Source organism: Pleurodeles waltl, chromosome 9, assembly GCF_031143425.1.
Source record: "Pleurodeles waltl isolate 20211129_DDA chromosome 9, aPleWal1.hap1.20221129, whole genome shotgun sequence".
Lineage (NCBI taxonomy): Eukaryota > Metazoa > Chordata > Amphibia > Caudata > Salamandridae > Pleurodeles > Pleurodeles waltl.
In genome coordinates this window covers 1,004,877,480-1,004,891,119 of record NC_090448.1, presented here as the reverse complement: position 1 = coordinate 1,004,891,119, position 13,640 = coordinate 1,004,877,480, and the positions used below count along the sequence as shown (strand labels likewise).

General features: G+C 45.3%; 1 protein-coding gene across 3 annotated transcripts in view; it reads right to left on the bottom strand.

The window, feature by feature from the left end:
- The window catches only part of PAK6 (p21 (RAC1) activated kinase 6), a 210,420-nt gene extending 206,505 nt beyond the window's left edge, over positions 1-3,915 (bottom strand). For 2 of the 3 annotated variants that reach the window (XM_069208594.1, XM_069208597.1), the window contains exon 1: positions 3,683-3,915. The gene's annotated coding sequence lies outside the window, so the exon portion shown is untranslated. The remainder of the gene's footprint in view (positions 1-3,682) is intronic. The other variant, XM_069208599.1, reaches the window with a different exon arrangement.
- Positions 3,916-13,640: the final 9,725 nt, after the last annotated feature.

Here is a 13,640-nt window from a genome sequence, read left to right as displayed (position 1 = left end):
CAGGTCCGAAAATAGCTGCTCTCCAATCCTCAGTCTGATGTCTGTAGCGTTGCCTTCCAATAATTGCAGTTTTCTCAGTCCAATGCTTGCTGCTTTACGATCCTGCTTGTCGCCATGTGAAGTAAGTACACTGGCTCTTCTTGTTCTTTCCTTAAAAGTTTATTTCCAGTTATAATGTACAGACAGAGATACATGAGCTTGCCATCCCCAAACCGGCACAACTCTGACCTTTCATATGAAAACATTCCAATCCCCAGTCACAGCCTGCCCCAACATTCCACTGCCCCAACATTCCACTGCCCCTGATGTCATAGCATTCTTCTTTTACATACAAACCAATACATCACTACATCCTGCAACTCAGACCATGATCATACATATCCCTTTCAATTCTTTTAGAACGAGTGTCTAGAAGGCTTTTAAACTCTGTAGTTCTCAGGCCTTGGTTTACAATACTTCCTTTAAGGGTTCTAACGTCACCCATTTCTAGGACTCATCCAATGTATGTGAAAATTTTACTAGAGATACCTGTACTCACAATCTTAGTGAGCACTTTAACACCTTGCTCACCATTCACCGCTGAGGCTTTATTAGGTGCAAGCTCTTTCCACAGAGCCCACTCCCCCATGTTCAGTGGTAGATATTCACGGAAATTTACCACTCACAACCTCAATGAAATTTACAAACATACCCGCCTACCAGTCCGAGATGACTAGAGGTTTCAGGGCACTAGCCTTTACCACTGCACCCTCTGCAATCAGCTGCTTACAGGATGCTTTCCTGTCATTCCTCATCAGAACTTAAAATGTTTCCTCCTTGCCTACTTGAGAGTCCGCTTTCTTTTCCAAAGGATTTTAGGCTCCCTTCTGCCCCTTCATGTGTGACTAGAGCCAAGTCCAAGCCCATTCAGCATTATTCCTTGCCCATTTCATTTTCTCCCCCAAACTTCCTTTCCGGGCACACAGGTTCTCAGTCAAAACATATAGTCCAACAGCGGTCCTTGCTCACTCTTCGCCTTCTCATTTCTGTCACCTGGGCTCCTCTATGATCATCAGTCTCCTTTGCTCCTACCTTCCTCTAAAGGCAGAGTGCCAAACTATGGACGGCGAGCGCTTTCAATCTTCAGACACCCCTCTCCCAAAGCCTTTGACTCAAATGAAAGATCAAGAAACTCAATGTCCCACTACTCTACCGATCCTGGAAGGATGAAAGGCACAGTCAGTCCTTCTACAATTCAAACCTGTGCTCTGATTGTGACATACAGATCTCTGCAGCAAGTGCTTAACTTACTGGGCTATGTCACAGGTTGTTGGCCAATTAAGTGCCTCACCCCAACAGAGGCAGTATTTCTAAAGTGTTTTTTTTAAATGATAGTTTGACACCTAGTGGGTGATGTCATGTGTAACGCCCAACAGATAAAGTGCAATGTGGCATAGATGCTGGAAGGAGGGGTTTGGGGAGTGCTGCAGCACCCCCAAAATAAACATGTTGGATTTTAGTAAGTGAATAATTAATGAAGATGCACTTAAATTATGTTTCGTCTTGTCACGTCTGCTATGCATTAAAAAAAATAGTCAAATTTCAAGCCATGCCTTTTGAAAATTGCTGCTTATTCTTTTAACATGTAGATTAGTGTTTAGTTGACTTTCTCTGACTGCAAAGTTGGAGGATTTCCTGAAGTTAACTATCAGACAATCTTGCTGGGGTACAGGGGCTGTGAAAGGAAAGGCTGTGGGATGTCACATATCCCTAGCATACCATATTCAAATACCTGTAACAGCACAAAACACAATTGTTTATATAATTCTAAAGTATGATGGAAACAATGATTTTAATAGGATCAAAACAAACCAAGATGTTTATGAGGCGATGTGCAAATGACAAATGTTCGCTAAAACCTGATTTCCACATATTAATGTTTGCGTCCCATCTAGTTTTAGCAGTAAAACTGCATCACAGTGCAAATGTGGGTGCTATTTCAATGGAAAATATGTTGTCTGTAAATGACACTGCGCCGCAGCACCACGCTTTAGTAATATACTTGTGAAAGTGTGCTTGATAATGCACCACGGCTACATCCCAAATGTCACCACTCTCATGCTGAATCGGCACGGCTCATTTGCCATACTTTGTGCGAAGCTTGTAGTTTTCACAACCCCCTATGACTTCAGTGGCGTAACATTGATGGCAACACCCCCAATGCCAAAAACTGTTCCAGCAACACTGCTGTCTAGAGAGAATAGCAGGAATACTGCTTTAAGGTTCAGCTTTAAGCCGGACAGATAGAACGAATTCATGTAGGTAGCCATTGGTGGACAGGCACTTTTTGGCCATAGCATTTCAGCAGGTGTCCGAAGCTGAAACTAGCAGTTCTAGTCCATTTTATATAGGTCCCTGCTTGGAGGAACCCTAAAGACTGCCTTAAACTTAGAAAGAAGAGCTAGCCACGGCACGGGGATTTCCCAAATACGGCTAGTCGACTAAGGCAAAACCTGTGTGTCTGTGAAACAAAAGAATTACTTTTATACGTGTAGTTCGTTTTCCACGGACTCTCGGGGGAGGGGGGGGGGGGCTCTACTGATTTAGGGCCAAGGTCGCCCATCCAAGGCACCTGCCTCTCCATCCTTTAAGCGAAGCCTGGCTGTGAACGAAGCGGATGCGACTAGATAAGGCCGGGGTGCAACTGGCTCCCCATCACTGGAGCCTAGAGAGCCCAGTGACCATGGCTGTGAACTAAGGGGATGCGGCAGGATAGCGCAGGGGGGCAGCGGGGTCCCCGTCACTGGAGCCTAGAGAGTCCAGTGACCCTGTCTGTAAACTAAGGGGATGCGACTAGATAGCGCAGGGGGGGCAGCTGGGTCCCCATCACCGGAGCCTAGAGAGCCCAGTGACCATGGCTGTAAACTAAGGGGATGCGACTAGATAGCGCAGGGGGGGCAGCTGGGTCCCCATCACCGGAGCCTAGAGAGCCCAGTGACCATGGCTGTAAACTAAGGGGATGCGACTAGATAGCGCAGGGGGGCAGCTGGGTCCCCATCACCGGAGCCTAGAGAGCCCAGTGACCATGGCTGTGAACTAAGGGGATGCGGCAGGATAGCGCAGGGGGGCAGCGGGGTCCCCGTCACTGGAGCCTAGAGAGCCCAGTGACCATGGCTGTGAACTAAGGGGATGCGGCAGGATAGCGCAGGGGGGCAGCGGGGTCCCCGTCACTGGAGCCTAGAGAGTCCAGTGACCCTGTCTGTAAACTAAGGGGATGCGACTAGATAGCGCAGGGGGGGCAGCTGGGTCCCCATCACCGGAGCCTAGAGAGCCCAGTGACCATGGCTGTAAACTAAGGGGATGCGACTAGATAGCGCAGGGGGGCAGCTGGGTCCCCATCACCGGAGCCTAGAGAGCCCAGTGACCATGGCTGTAAACTAAGGGGATGCGAGTAGATAAGGCAGGGGGGCAGCTGGATCCCCATCACTGGAGTCCAGTGACCAGAACTGCCCCTCTCTCTGCCCTTGCCTCCCACCCTCCCCGGCACCAGACAAGGAAAGGGCCCACCTCGGGAGCGCGGCGCACCTGAGCAGACCACGCCGCTCCTCCCGGCTTCACCTGGGGCCGCTGGAGGTCGCGTCAGCGTCTGGGCGGGTAGCAGTGCCCGGCGTGGCCCTGCCCGGAGGATGCTGCAGCCGCTCACCTGTCACGGGAGCGGAGACGGGGTGGGCGCCATTCCTCCCGCTTCTTCCTTCCCTCTCGCTTCCCCGGGGACTGCGCGCTCACGGGGCGACCACTTTCATCCTCTCCCTGCCCCCATTGAGACCGCTTCCACGAAACCTCCGTGAATTAACCCGTATTTGGCGCCGAGTGACTCAAGGGTTGCCTGGCAATCTTACTACCGTGCCGAGTTGCCATGGGGAGGATGGTGATGTCATTAACAAAATTGAAACCCCGCGATTCGCAAGTCAGACAAAAATAGAAGCTTTCGGTTCATTTGCCGTTTTGGCCGGGAGAGGGCGGGGGGCGGAAAGAAATGTGTTTAATAGCATCCCCGTGTCTGCTCCACGTGCTGTGCGCACAAGAAGTCGTCGGTGCTGTCCATGACATGACCTCTTTATTTTCTTGAATATTGCTTTGATGTGCCAGTTAAGGGAAGTGACATGGAAAAACAGAAGTGCAGGTACTCTATCACAGAGTACCTGCTTGTTTCTGAGAAGTGCCGGTACTCTCCAATTAAAAGTATTACGTTTTCCTTGAGAAGTGAAGGTACTCTCCCTCTCCAAATAAAAAAGTGCCGGTACACGGTACCGGACAGCACCGGCCCATTTAAAGCACTGGTTAAGGGCAGATATATAGCGACACTCCTTGAGTGACAACCTTAAGAAATGAGCACGGACCTGCGTCCTTGCCGAGTTTAACAGTTCATTGTATCGCTGTGTCCCCGGCACAGCCATGTTCGGTTGCTGCATGATCCTTGTTATGTTCTGTGTATTTCTATAGCTCACAGATCAAACCAAACCGGGTACTCTGGTGCTAAAGCAGGAGCTGTATGAGCTAAGCCAGGGTCAGGGCTTGGTGTGCAGTAGCAGGTCGTTCCAGCCTTTAGGAGTGAGATAGGAGCACAGCCGTCCTTTAACATGGGCGAGCTGGGCCCAGGGCGCCAATATTTTGAGGGGCACATGGAGCTGTGTGCATTAAGGTTATGCCAATAGCAGCACCCTTCTCATCCTGCTCCAGCCTCGTCCCTGTTCTTGCATGTTCCCTTCTGTTTGATTTGCCAGTTTAAAGTGGTTTTAGTCCTTTATTATCATACCACGGTGGATGTTTTTAACACCCCTTTAACTCCCTTCCTTTCCCTTCCTTCATCCTCTGACCCTTGCTGACACGCAGCAACAAAACCATCATCTGGGTAACACAGCGAAGCTATGTTGATTTAGGTGAGTTGGGGGTGGTCCTGGGATGTTTGTGTTCAGTGGCCTGTCACTGCTGACCAGTGAACACAAAAGGGACCTTCCTGCTGCCTCATTTAATTCAATACCATCAGCAAGGGTGCCGAATTTCTCTCCGCTCACGGCCAGGGCGCTATCTTAGCAAAGGCTGGCTCTGGGTAGGATAATGTATGACCGCCAGATCTAGTTCTGCGTCTACATTGGGTTTATGTGACTAGGAGTATGGCTGAGCAGAAGTGTCTGTCAGGTTTTTGGAAGTTTATGCTGTTTAGTTATGTGGGGCCAATTTTGTGTAAGGCTTTGTATGTGTGCGCGAGGAGTTTGAAGGGTGCTTGTTTGTGGATTGGGAGACAGTGAAGCTTTTGTAGGTGTGGATTGATGTGAGTGAGGGGTGGGAGGCTGAGGGTAAGCCAGGCCGTATGGTCGGGAGCAGGCCCAGTTCTAGAGGGTGGACGAGGCCCACCCATGATACCTCTTTGGCCCACCAAAGGCACATTCACAAGCGCAAAACCATCTTCTGTTTGTTTTCTTAATGAAAAAATCACATGGGCCTTAGGACTTGCAATCAAAATTTAGTTGTGTAACTTTCATCTATAACACTATTGCCTTGGGCTACTTCAAGTGCCTGTTGTTAGAGGTGAGGTCATGGGAGATGACTGCTGTTATTGTGCATGTATAAATGGATGGGGTATCAGAGACCTCCTCCCCCCCACGATATCGAGACAACAAGCTCCTGTCACACAGTAATTAAGAGATGAAAACAGTTTTATGGTAGGAACAATGTGAAGGATTTTGCCATTGTAAGGGAAGTAAGTGAAAATGAGCATAGAATGAGGATCTATATCTTCGGGCCATTACAGCTTTGGCGGTCTGACCGTAGTTCAGCCAAAGCTGCGTGGGTGAAGTTGCTGTCAAACCGGTGGCCTCACCCCCTACTTATTACATTGTTTGCACCGGGCTGACCGGCTGAAACATCGTATGGATATAGGATATAATGGACTCATAATACGGCTGGTGGTATATCCGTCACTTTACTGTCACTTTTGGGACGGATTAACACCTCCTCCAAAGTTGTAATAACCCCCAATGACATGTTGCTGCACAGTGGAAAGCCCTTCACAAAAGCTTTCTAGCCACTTTTCAGTTGTTTATTGCTGTAGCTGTGTTTGAGCTGGTACTAATGATCTTAAACTTTGTTCCTGAGAGAGTCTTTGAGTTATAATTGACAAAGTAATACTACCCCGCATTACGCTGCAAATTTAGTCACCCCTGCAGCATAATTTGGTCCTCCCTCGTTGCATAATTCAAGTGGCCTTGATTATAGTTCGGCTGTTACTCTTCGGGTCCTAAACTGATAAGATAATATACTGGGCGAATGTACTTACCTTTCAAAGTCAAACCTTGGTACCCAGCCTTCATTTCTGACAAAAAAGAGTGAGACAGTGTAGAAAATCTTCCTTTTCTGCATGGTCACCCTATATTTGTGTGCCTTTTTCTGAAAACCATGTTGCTGTCTTTTGAACTCTGTACACTTTACCCCGGCTGCAAAAGAGTAAAGTCCCAGTGCTCGCCCTTTAAATATGGCTAAATTGGCTTATTCCTAATTCACATGTTTAAGTTGCCTAAAAGTCCCTTCTGTATGGTCTAGAAAATGCACCTAGGGTCTTGAAGTTAAATGTCACTTATGAATTGCAGCACCTAGTGTGCAATCCACAGAGTAGGCATGCAAAACATGGCTTTAAGCCTTCCATTGCAGTCTGACTGCTTTAGTGTAAAACCTGCAGTACAACATGTCAAAATAAACATTTGTGACAGGCAAGTACCTCCCTCTTAAATATGAAAAGGCCTCCCCTCTGTATGCCTTGTAGCCCTCATGACAGAATGCATAGTATTTTGCTAGCCAGAGACAGAGAAAATGTCACAATATCCCAACAATGATCAGCCCCCATAAGTAATATTCACTGGAGCAGGCCTGAGTGTGTTTTACAGTAAAAGAAAGTGCAGATTAAAATAGTAACACTGTTATCTTGGTTTTTAGATCAACAAGGAAAATAACATAACCACTATTTTTAATACTTGTTAAAAATACAAGTTAACTGTAAAGTTGGAAGTTTAATAAGTATTAAGGAAAGGTAGCTTTTAGAAAGATACATTTACCCTGTCTGAAGCTCCTGAAAGCTAATCTGCATTACTTCTCCAGTGGCCGCCCAGCTGGTACTCCACCTTTAATGATTTGTGAAATTCCTTCCAGGAGCCACACAGTAAACACTTTGATAGGCAGGGCCATCTGAGTGGGCAGTTATGACTCCTCCAAACTCAGCTGGACATTCAGGAGGAGGAGTACTGTGCCTGTTGTCCCACATTATAAAATCCTGCCTGAAAGGACTATCTGAGGCACATGTAAACATGTTGCACCCTTGAAATTGATCCAATAGAATCAAGCAATCATTCTTGTGTGTCCTTTGTCTGATTGCTGAAGGACTGCTCTTTGTTTTATCAGACTTAGGTCTCATTTGTGTTGTAAGCCTTTGGCATGCTTCAAACTGGATTTTATTGTTGGATGTGATAGGACACTAGTCATTTCATAGCACACTCTCCTACGCACCAACAGCTATCAGTGTCCAAGCTTAATATGCTAAATACTTTGACCATTTAGGAGTTGCCCTGACACCATTTTGGGCCTATTTGGAGTAAGGAGAAAGGTACTACTGCCAAAATATAGATAGCCAGGACATGGCAACGTTTCCCTCACCCAGAATTCACCCCACCACTAGTTAGAGCCAGTCATTAATTTGGCACCCTACTCAAGCCACTGTAAACACTGTCTGGGCCCGTAGAAGATCAGAAGAGGAATAGATCTGCTTTCTGGAACCTTAGAGGATCCCTGAAGAACTAGAGCTGCTCCCTCTTGTACCAAGGACAAAGAAGTGGACTCCAAGGGTCTGTTGGCTGACCTTCTATGTGGCTACAGAGATACAATAAGTTGCAAGAGGTCGTTTTCCTGAAATGCCCAGCTGACCAGTGGCAAGTAGACCTGGAATAAACTTGGCCGTTGGTCTCAGCCTGACACCTGAGTGTCTTTAGGTACCTTCCCCTGCAGCCTTTTAAGTGTACTCCTGTAGTTGTTTGGGCTCCATAACAGTTTGGAAACTTAAGAAAACTTTTCTGCCAGAGCTTCAGCAGTTCCACCTCTTACACCCCCCAAGGTAAATATCTGACTGTCACTTCCACAGCTTGAGATTGAATTTCAGCTTCATCCTGTGCAGCAATCTCTGCTCCCATGAAAAAGCAACACATTTCCATTCTGAGTTGGGACTTTGAAGCTTTCAAGATTTTGTGCTGAAAGTGTTCTGAGCCTCAAAAGGGCCGACCTGCTTCAGGTATTTGGGATTCGGTTCCATGGCAGCGCCTACAGTTTCAGCGGCACGCATATTTTGCTTCCAAAAAAGTGACAGGTCCCTTTGCTATTTTGGTGTCATTTTGTTTACTAAATTTTACTTTATTTTCCTAATTCAGTTTGGGATTTTTATTGCTCTGTGTTTTGACTTTATTACTGTTTTGGTATTGCATAAATACTTTACACATTTCCCTAAATTAAGCCTGTCTGCTCTGTGCTATTGCTACCAGGGTATTGAGCTCAGGTTAATTCAGTGACTTTGAGGGTTTACCCTAACAAGAAGTGTTATTATTCATTGTGTTCTGCTGTTGCCTACCCCAAATAAGTCAACTTTCTTACTTAAGCACTACAAGAAAAGAAAAATGTTGATGTCCTGCCATCAATATGAAAATTCTGAACTGTTAGGTTCCCCTAATCTGGATAAACAACACACTTATTTAAACTTCAAATAAATGTGATATTTTGGGGCATTTGGTAATGTTGAATGCAAACTCAATGATATTAGCCAAAGATTAACTCACAGCTGTGGAAGCAGGGATGTCCTTTCATCAGTGAAAGTTTGGAAAAACCCGCAGCCACCTTCAGAACCTTGGCGCCAATGGGTAACAAACATGATCAAAGATTCTATAATTTTGACAAGAGGAAAAGGTGATGGGGTAAAGAGATGAGAGATGGAGGCTGAATGAAAAGAAGATTGAAAAATGAAGGATACATTCTGCTCAAAAGAGTGACAACAGGAATTGGCCATGAAATTACAAGTCCAGTCATCAACCTCAGAATATGTACTCCTAGCACAGCAGGCAAATAGTGGTAGAAACAGGACACTATTTGATATCTGGTTTGTTTTTGTTGCTCAGGTTGTCATCAATTGCTCTTCCAATTGTTACCTTGCCTATTTAGTGAAAATATGCATAACCTCTCTCATGTGTGCTCACGAGTATGCACTGTCTAATCCTGGCTTTAGGGCTGCCACTGTTTAGAATTTGGAATGCTACCAGTGAAGGACAGAGACAGAGACCTGATTACGCACACTCATACTCCTACACAAGCACATGAACCCCTCATTCCTTTACGTACACAAAATCATTACCTCATCAGCAGCAGCAGTGAAGGAGATAAGGGCAGAAGAAGGCAAGCTAGAGAAAACAGGCTGAGGTGGAGGAAGAGAAGGGTGAGGGCAAGAGAGATAAAGGTGAAGCAGAAAGATGGGAGGTTAAAAGGGAGGAGGCAGGAGAGAGGATAGTGAGAAAAAGAGGAGGATAGTTAGGAGGAGGGAAGAGGGGGAACGGGAAAGAGAGAAGAGGGTGAACAAGAGTGAGGCAACAGTGAAGAAGAGAGAGAAGGGGGAGGAAGAGAGAAAGGCAAGAAAAAGAGAAAGGAGGAGGAGGTGGAGAGAGAAGGGTAAAATGGAAATAGAAGAGTCGGGTGAGAGTAAGATGATGCACAGTGAGAGGATGGCGAGGTCGGGAGAGAGTAAAACTAGGATACGGTAGAAATAATGTAGGGTGAGCTGAGAGTAATATAAGGTGAAGTGAAGAAAGACTAGGGCACAGCAGGGAAACAGGTGGATGAGGTGGAAAGTGACTAGAATGAGGTGAAGAGAGTGAGGAGGGAAGAGGCAGAGGGTGAGATGAATGAGACTGGAGGGTTAAGTAAGAAGAGAGGAGGGAGAGACAGAGAGGAACGAAGGTAAAGTGGACAGAGCAGAAGTGATCAAGCCCATAGGTTTAAACCTCTAGAAATACAGTTAAAACTAGTAGACAGAGCCCAGCAGTAGAAGTGAGATGCAGCCCACATCTGTAAAAGACCATCCAGCATGCCCAGACCAAGCACTTCGGTACCTGGGAGACTCTGGCCCACCCATGCCTTTTCATAGCCCTTCGAGATCCCAAATTCTGGAGCCGGTCCTGGTCTGGAGTCTTCTGGTCAGGTGAGCATTTATTTCCACATAGAGAACATTGCTGTGGTCCAGCTTGCTGGAGATGAGGGCTTGGTTGAGGGTTCTGCGAGTGTTGGCGACAAGCCATTTGAAGATTTTCTTGAGTGTGTGGAAGCAGGAAATGGAGACTTTGTTTACATTGCTGGTTATGGTAGACCCAAAAATATATATATTTTCTTTGGACCCAGCAATACATTTTGTTGAAATATTATTACGAGCAATAATATTATGATCTAGCCAGTAATGCATTGGTATACTTACTGCTTTGGTATATTAGAGAAACATATGAGCTCTGCTTACTTTTTCCGTGGGCAAGGCTTTGACCAAAACGTGTTGGCGGGGAGATCTGATTTTCCAATAAATCACATGAATTGACGGCGCATTTGGAGGTGTTCTGGCTTTCCTTGAACTAAAGGATTGTTTTTTGGCATATTGTGGGGCTTTCCAGGACCCGGCCGGGACCGCTGTGTGACTGCTTCCGCATTCCAGACACTGTTTGGTAAAATAAAATATTATATATATATATATATATATATATATATATATATATATATATATATATATATATATATATATATATATATTCACCACCAGTTGTCTTGCAGCGCGCATCTTCAAAGCATTGCACATACTCCAACCGACGCGTTTCAACTGTAGCCTTTCTGCAGCAAGAAAAAATTCAAGCTAACTCTTATAATTATGTTTCACCTAGAGAAGAATCATACTTTTGTCTAGTGGCAGTTTTTCTTGCCATAAAGTAACGCAGAAGGTTTATATTTCTTCTGCAAAGATCAAATCTGTATTTTATGTGAATAGCTGAGTGTATTAGTAAAACCAGCTGTTACCTGCGCTATAATACAAATGAAGTGTATGCATGAAGAGGGCTATGGAGAGATGAAAGGCACTTTTGCTGGGCGGTAGTGAGGGAATCTGAGGAGGAGGTCATGGGAGTGGGAGCACCTATAATGATTGTCAGACTGGGCGCCACAGGCGCTAAAGACTGTGACGATGGGTATGTCACAAGGTGAAGTAATAGTGTGTCTTTTTTGTTTTTTTGAGTGTCTTGAGAGAACATGATGATTGACGGAAGAAGTGAAGGTAAGGTGACTGACATTTACTGTTACACGCATCACACACACACACCCACCAGTTATTTTGAGACTGTCTATGTAGGCTAGTGTTTTAGAGGGACAGTTTAGCCAGTAGCAGAGATGGCGTCTCGTTAGATGACTGCTACCCAAGCCCTTATTCGGGTTATGGAGGACCGCTCTGATGGATTAGAAGCGAAGACATCAGATACTGAGACAGCATCTGAGGGATAGAACAATGGAGCAGACTCTGAGAGTGATTTTTCAGTTATCGGAGTCCCATCCGACAACCTCTGTTCCAGTGATTCTGAGGGAGGTGATGAGGACAGACATGCTTTCCCTTTGCAAGCACAGACTGTTCAGCGGGACAATAGTGGGTTAGCCCAACCCAGAGAGCAAATGCATGCGGTGGCAAACACAGTTGGAGTGCTCTCTTGGGAGCTCCCCAATTTAGTTCAGCCCCAAATTCCACCACCCAAATCGTATTGTGGAGACATCAAAATTATCTGTCACAAAACAACCTGGTTTTGTAAGGCAGGCACCTGAGGTTTTGGTCCTGGGCTCGGCGGCTATTTAGGGAAACCTACCAAACCCAGACCTTTCTGGAAAATAGATGCCCAGGGAGTCCACGTAGGTGTGGCTTGTGTGGATTCTCCAAAGTTTTCTTACCCAGAATACCCCCGCAAATGTGAAATGGTGAATTAAAAACTCTATTTTCTTCTTGTATTTCTGTCACACAAACTACAGTAATATGCCATGAAATTACAAGTCCACAAAATTCCTACCACCCAGTGTTTCCCCACCAGCCCTGATAAAAACGCTACCCACTTGATTGCCTGTACCTAGTGCCTGCATCAGGAATGGATCACCCCAGGGTCAACAGTTGCCCTCATGTAAGGACTGACATTGACCATTGTGTGATCCACTCCTGTCACAGGCACTAGGCCAACCCACACAAGTGAGGTACCATTTTTAACAGGAGACTTGGGGGATTGCTGGGTGGAAGGAAGTTTGTGGCTCCCCTTAGTTTCCAGAACTTTCCATTGCCGAAATGTGCAGCAAACATGTTTTTAGCCACTATTGAGGTTTGCAAAGGATTCGGGGTGACAGGTTTATTTTCCATAAATGTATAGGTTTGGTGGGTTTCCCTATGCGCTGGCTGAGCTACAGCTCAAAATCCACAGCTAAGCAAAAACATAATTTTTCAATGGAAAAATGTGATGTGTCCATGTTGCGTTTTGGGGCGTTTCCTGCACTGGCACAAGCCTATCCACACAAGTATGGTACCATTTTTGTCAGGAGACTTTGGGGAACACAGAATAGAAGAACCAGTGTTATTGTCACTTGTCTTTGTCTAAATTTTTGCCTTTCAAATGTAAGGCAGTATGTAAGAAAGAAGTCATTTTGAGAAATGCCCTGTAATTAACGGGCTAGTATGAGGACCCCCGAAATCAAAGATGTGCGAAAAACCACTTTTTCTAAACGCCTTATCTCGTGTCCATTTCGAAAATATATAGGTTTCCTTGATACCTATTTTTCACTCTTTATAGTTTACCAAATTAATTGCTGTCTACCCGGTATACAATGAAAATCCATTGCAAGGTGCAGCTCATTTATTGGCTCTGAGTAGCTTGGGTTCTTGATGAACCTATAAGACCTATATATCCCCGCAGCCAGGAGAGTCCAGCAAACATAACTGTATATTGCATTAAAAAATCTATCATAGTTGGAAAAAGTTACGGAAGAAAACATAATCAGAAAGGGCTGCTTTTCTCAAATCACTTTCAATATTTGTTTATTTCAACTGTTACTTTCTGTAGGAAAATCTTGAAGGATCTACACAAATTACCCCTTGCTGAATTAAGAATTTTGTCTACTTTTCAGAAATGTTTAGCTGTCCAGGATCCACCATTCCTTTCACACACATTTCTGTCATTAACTGGAAGGAGGCTGAAAGCACAACAAATAGTAAAAATAGGGTATGTCCCATTAAAATGCCAAACTGTGTTGAAAAATGTGTGTTTTTTTCAGCTTCAAGTCTGTGTGTTCCTGAAAGCTGGGAAGATGGTAATTTTAGCATTGCAAACCCTTTGTTGATGCCATTTGCAGGTAAAAAACAGACACTTTCTTCTGCAGCACTTTTCTCCCATTTAAAAAAAACCTAAAACAAATTGTATCTGTATTTTGGCTAATATCTTGGTCTCCTCCAGTGGAACCCACCAACTCTTGGTACCTTAACAATCCCCAGAATGTTGGGGAAAAAGGATGAAAATTTGGGGTGTATA